The 6,507-nt window shown below is 41.4% G+C and overlaps 1 pseudogene; it reads left to right on the top strand.

The window, feature by feature from the left end:
* Positions 1 to 4,909: 4,909 nt before the first annotated feature.
* On the top strand, positions 4,910 to 5,027 carry LOC124551525 (annotated as a pseudogene).
* The last annotated feature ends 1,480 nt before the right edge of the window (positions 5,028 to 6,507 follow it).

The following is a 6,507-nucleotide window of genomic DNA, read 5'->3' as shown; positions in this document are numbered from 1 at the left end:
CTGCTTCTGACGAAGGTCAAGTGTAGCAGCCATCTTGAAGACATGCTGTGACGGCACCACTCACGGGAACAGGTTGGACTGAGCTTGAAAACAAGCGGGAAGGATGTATCTACACACTGTAAAACTTTCACACATGCAGAATGAAAAGTGTATTTTTACAAAAGTAGTGCGCATTTGTTTTGGAGTGACCCTCGTACTTGGTCCTTTTTGCTTCGACGACCTAAATTCCACCCTCATATGATTAAATTCAGTCTATCCAAAGACTTATGAAATAAAGCTGGAAGATATTACCAAAAAATATTTATAACCTCAAAATGTGAAATGAAACGAAATTTAAGAATCTGAGACGGAAAATAGAACGATTGAGAAATCCATGCTGGATATTAATAGAAACGTTAATACTGCCCAAAGTTCAAGAGAAAGCTGTAAACTTTGAGAAAAGGCTTATTAAATTTTATGTCGTCTCCATGAATTTCTTTGCGTACAAAACATGGCAACGTTAACGTATTTATTTGATCAGTTTAATGCTTTCTACTTTTTCATGTCGACTGACAGAACAAAAATTGCAAAAAAAAGAAAACCAGTTATTTTGCTTCGTTACCTAAAATCTGGGTCTATCAGAATAGATAAAAGTGAGAAACCTTCCAAAACCACATCCAAATAGGCCAGCAGAATCGTCTTTTAACAGCTTGAGATTCAGGCCGGTATTACACTATCATATTTCTTCGTCAAAGTTGACATGGCAAATATTTATGTCAAAGAAATTTGATGGTGTAATAGGGAAATTTGTCAAATCTCGCCTGTTGTCAAATAAATATGATCAATTATAGGGCGTTGCCGTAGATTTGATCATAAAAGTAATTCGTCTTTTGTTCACTGCAATATGAAATGTAACGTCTTGGGGCGCTGGCGTCGCTTCAGCTATTTGGCATCTCTGTAGTGTGTCTGTCAACATGGCTTCAAAGTTGGTGTGTACCTTCGACTTTTTTTTTTTTTTTTTTTTTTTTTTTTTTTTTTTTTTTTTTTTTTTTTTAATAAACTTACTTCGACTAGGGTGGGGTGGGGGGGTTAGCAAGGGGCACAGTCCATGCTGTTAATTGTGTTGATGGGCAGGTGGAATATGCTGTATACGATTTCATGTCCACAATCACAGCTACAGCCATCCACCTCCACATCTGGGATCATCCAGGCAGCATTCCAGCAAACCAGAATAGAGGATGTGGTCACACTCTAAAATAAAAAATTCTTTCTCAGCTTTCCATTCTGCTTTGTCTATTTTTAACTCTGAATCCCTGAAGTTCAAAAGCGCTTCAGCTGTTTCATACCTTTTATTAATTTTGTAGTCCTTCGAACACTAATTCCATTAATAAAATTATTCAATAATAAAAATAGTTCTTATTGTACATATAGTTTACTAATTATTTACTTACCTACACATATTCCCCGTCCAGTGCTTAATAAATCGCTTCACACATTTATGGAATTATTTTGGTTAGTGTGCAATGTGATATTCGAGTGATGTGTTCTAAATTAGAGTAGCTCTCTCCTCTACCAAGAAATCTCAGTGTCATAGTTTGCCTTTCTTCTGCAGGTATAACATTTCACAAGCCAGTGTTCTGTTTAGTAATATGAGAAGCCACTTTACTGAGCAAATACTTAAATACACTCTCATCCATCCGCAAGTAATTTATATATAAGATTAGACGTCCTCCACCAACAGCTTTCGTAAAAAATTGCCCTGAAGGCTTTTCTATCTCGATATAATACCTGTGGCTTCATCTAAGTATGTTTCCTTCTTTTCCGCCGTTTTTCTTTCAAATGCACACAGAATGCAATTATGCTACTAGCAAGTTGTTGTCCACCATCTTGAAATTTGACGAGGCCGAAAGTGCAGGAGGTCAGGTCCATATGTAGGAGGATAAGAGTGGAGAAACTTCAGGATAAGGAAATCAGGCACAAGTACATAACAGCGATCTCAGAAAGGTACCAGTTAGTTGAATGTAGTCAATTACAGTCATTGGAAAAGAATGGACAAGGTACAGGGACACATTACTAGAAGTGGCTAAAGAATGTCTTGGAACAGTAGTGTGTAAAAGTAGGATGAAGCAAACAGCTTGGTGGAATGACACAGTCAAGGCAGCCTGTAAAAGGAAAAAGAAGGCGTATCAAAAATGGCTACATACTAGAACTCAGGTAAACAGAGAAAGTTATGTTGAAGAAAGAAACAAAGCCAAACAGATAATTGCAGCATCCAAGAAGAAACCTTGGGAAGACTTTGGAAACAGGTTGGATACTATGGGTCAAGCTGCTGGAAAACCATTCTGGAGTGTAATTAGCAGTCTTCGAAAGGGAGGTAAGAAGGACATGACAAGTATTTTGGACAGGTCAGGAAAACTGCTGGTGAATCCTGTGGATGCCTTGGGCAGATGGAGGGAATATTTTGAAGAGTTGCTCAATGTAGGTGAAAATACGATCAGCAATGTTTCAGATTTCGAGGTAGAATGGGATAGGAATGATGATGGAAATAGGATCACATTTGAGGAAGTGGAAAAAATGGTCAATAGATTGCAGTGCAATAAAGCGGCTGGGGTGGATGAAATTAAGTCGGAACTCATCAAATACAGTGGAATGTCAGGTCTTAAATGGCTACACAGGATAATTGAAATGGCCTGGGAGTCGGGACAGGTTCCATCAGACTGGACGAAAGCAGTAATCACACCAATCTTTAAACATGGTAACAGAAAAGATTGTAACAACTACAGAGGTATCTCTTTAATCAGCGTTGTGGGTAAAATCTTCTCAGGTATTGTTGAAAGAAGTGCGAGTATTAGTTGAGGAGCAATTGGATGAAAATCAGTGTGGGTTTAGGCCTCTTAGAGGTTGTCAGGACCAGATCTTTAGCTTACGGCAAATAATGGAGAAGTGTTATGAGTGGAACAGGGAATTGTATCTATGCTTTATAGATCTAGAAAAGGCATACGACCCGGTTCCAAGGAGGAAGTTATTGTCTGTTCTACGAGATTATGGAATAGGAGGCAAACTTTTGCAAGCAATTAAAGGTCTTTACATGGATAGTCAGGCAGCAGTTAGAGTTGACGGTAAATTGAATTCATGATTCAGAGTAGTTTCAGGGGTAAGACAAGGCTGCAACCTGTCTCCACTGTTGTTCATATTATTTATGGATCATATGTTGAAAACAATAGACTGGCTGGGTGAGATTAAGATATGTGAACACAAAATAAGCAGTCTTGCATATGCGGATGACTTAGTTGTGATGGCAGATTCGATTGAAAGTTTGCAAAGTAATATTTCAGAGCTAGATCAGAAATGTAAGGACTATGGTATGAAGATTAGCATCTCCAAAACGAAAGTAATGTCAGTGGGAAAGAAATATAAACGGATTGAGTGCCAAATAGGAGGAACAAAGTTAGAACAGGTGGACGGTTTCAAGTACTTAGGATGCATATTCTCACAGGATGGCAACATAGTGAAAGAACTGGAAGCGAGGTGTAGCAAAGCTAATGCAGTGAGCGCTCAGCTACGATCTACTCTCTTCTGCAAGAAGGAAGTCAGTACCAAGACTAAGTTATCTGTGCACCGTTCAATCTTTCGACCAACTTTTGTTGTATGGGAGCGAAAGCTGGGTGGATTCAGGTTACCTTATCAACAAGGTTGAGGTTACGGATATGAAAGTAGCTAGGATGATTGCAGGTACTAGTAGATGGGAACAATGGCAGGAGGGTGTCCACAATGAGGAAATCAAAGAAAAACTGGGAATGAACTCTGTAGATGTAGCATTCAGGGCAAACAGGCTTAGATGGTGGGGTCATGTTACACGCATGGGAGAAGCAAGGTTACCCAAGAGACTCATGGGTTCAGCAGTAGAGGGTAGGAGGAGTCGGGGTAGACCAAGGAGAAGGTACCTGGATTCGGTTAAGAATGATTTTGAATTAATAGGTTTAACATCAGAAGAGGCACCAGTGTTAGCACTGAACAGGGGATCATGGAGGAATTTTATAAGGGGGCTATGCTCCAGACTGAACGCTGAAAGGCATAATCAGTCTTAAATGATGATGATGATGATAATGATGATATAACGACAGTGTAATACCCCTTTTAGTGCCACGTCAAAGATCTTTGTCAAAGAAATTTGACGAATATGTCATCATATATCTTTCTCAAAGAAATGTGATAGTATAATATCGGGCTAAGCAAAGTCTATATCCTCGCCCCTTCAGTTTGTCTCATTATTGTGCAGCCATAGCCCGCTGAACTCATAGGATTATGAGTGTATGTGAAGCTATTGGACAGGACGAATCACCTAAAACTTGCACTGAAAATATTGCGGAAATAGAAGGTACTGTTGATGTACGATTTTCACAGAATCGATTGGCTGCCAGGGACTCATATTGTTAGCCAGTCAACAGATTGTAATAATGCTTATAAATTGTATCTTTTGTGCAAACATACATATTATGAAATGGATCCTCATAATCGTTTGTGTTGTGTGCTGTCCGTAGATTAGTTAGGTTTAAGTAGTTCTAAGTTCTAGGGGACTAATGACCATAGATGTTAAGTGCCATAGTGCTCAGAGCCATTTGAACCATAATCGTTTGTACGCAGTGGTTTGATGGAGTGAGATAGGATAAGGATGGAACCTATGTCGATAGAGAATGCGTAAGACACTCGCCTGAGTTACATCACTTGCACGTGCGATTTTGCTGCAGCTAACGTGCGGATCAAGTGCAACAGCAGCAAGAACATTTATTTTCCTCTCTTCTGCCGTCACTTGTCTCCTTCTGTTACACTGTAAGTGTTACACTGTCACTTTCACGTGGCTGGTTGAAGAGGTTGGTAATTGCCGAGTTGGTTGAGGTCTATCGGAATATCTTGCCGCATACACTGTATAGCCAACGGCCTTGCCGCAGTGGTAATACCGGTTCCCGTCAGATCACCAAAGTTAAGCGCTGTCGGGCTGGGCTGGCACTTGGGTGGGTGACCATCCAGTCTGCCGAGCGCTGTTGGCAAGCGGGGTGCACTCAGCCCTTGTGCGGCAAACTGAGGAGCTACTTGATTGAGAAGTAGCGGCTCCGGTCTCGGAAACTGACATACGGCCGGGAGAGCGGTGTGCTGACCACATGCCCCTCCATATCCGCATCCGATGACGCCTGTGGGCCTTCCACAGCCTGTTCGGACGTAGTTTATTTTAGCTTTGTTTTGTTTATAACCGTGTAAGAACGAACTGGATTCTTCCTACACTCTCGATACACCACGAGCCTGTCGGCTTTTTCCGCATTGCTAAATCCCATAGTCAACTCACGACCTATTGCTTGGACTATCACGCAGTAACTGGCTAGCAGCCGGACGGTGTGGCTGAGCGGTTCTAGGCGCTAAAGTCTGGAACCGTGCGACCGCTACGGTCGCAGGTTCGAATCCTGCCTCGCACATGGATGTGTATGATGTCCTTAGGTTAGTTAGGTTTAAGTAGTTCTAAGTTCTAGGGGACTGATGACCTCAGATGTTAAGTCACATAGTCCTCAGAGCCATTTGAACCATTTTTTGAACTGGCTAGCAAGTCGCAATGCACTTAAGGGACACACAAGCACACTGTAAGGAAACATAACGACATCGTACCTAACAACTACGCAAGTTAAAAGGTGCAAACAATAGTTAGTTTGGATGCTTTTCGAAACACGGTATCTCGTAAACGATTCCCACTAGAGTCCTCCAACAAACACCGCTGAAATTCTAGTTTATCCTACGTTCAGTTTGTTAATGTCAATAGATGTTGTTCCCTTTAAAACAGTGAACGTTTGCACAAAAATATACCTTATAAGTGTTATTACAATCTGTAGATTGGCTCACAATACGAGCCCCTAATTACCAATCCATTCTGTGAAAACCGCACATCAGTGGCAGTTACAATTTTCGCAGTATGTGCAAGGCAGCTTTTAGGTGATTCACCTTGTATACCCCTTAAAGCTAAAAATGTTGCAATTCCTAGAGAGGACATCGTTTCGACCGCGAAGTTTCAAACCTTTTTCCTTCTTTCGTACCGCATAAAACGGGAATTTCTGTTTCGACCGATGCATGTGGACTCACAGATGAAGTACATCATGGTTGTATTCTTCAGGTACTACTGCGACAGCTGTGCCGTGTAAATCTGAATGTAGGATTGCAAGCTACCACGGGTCTTCCTTGCCCACAGACAACTGGTACACTATTACTGAGACCCCGATGATGAAGCGAGGTGAGGGGGTGTTCTCGAGGAAGTTGCGTACAGATGACAGACCCATATACCACCGCCTTGCTTACTTTGTACTGGGGTCCACGCCTCACGATACTCCAGCGGTTCCTTTCTGCAGCTCGGGTAGGGTTGTACGAGGAAAATACAGAGAAAAGCTGCGTAAAGTTCCGCTTCCATCTTGACAGCAAAACAGCGCCGAAAATGTCACCACAGCAAGGAATCATAATACACTACTGGGCATTAAAATTGCTACACCAAGA

Source organism: Schistocerca americana, chromosome 9 (genome assembly GCF_021461395.2).
Source record: "Schistocerca americana isolate TAMUIC-IGC-003095 chromosome 9, iqSchAmer2.1, whole genome shotgun sequence".
NCBI classification, from domain to species: Eukaryota; Metazoa; Arthropoda; class Insecta; order Orthoptera; family Acrididae; genus Schistocerca; species Schistocerca americana.
Note: the sequence above shows the minus strand (reverse complement) of the source record. Positions and strands in the feature narration are given on the sequence as shown.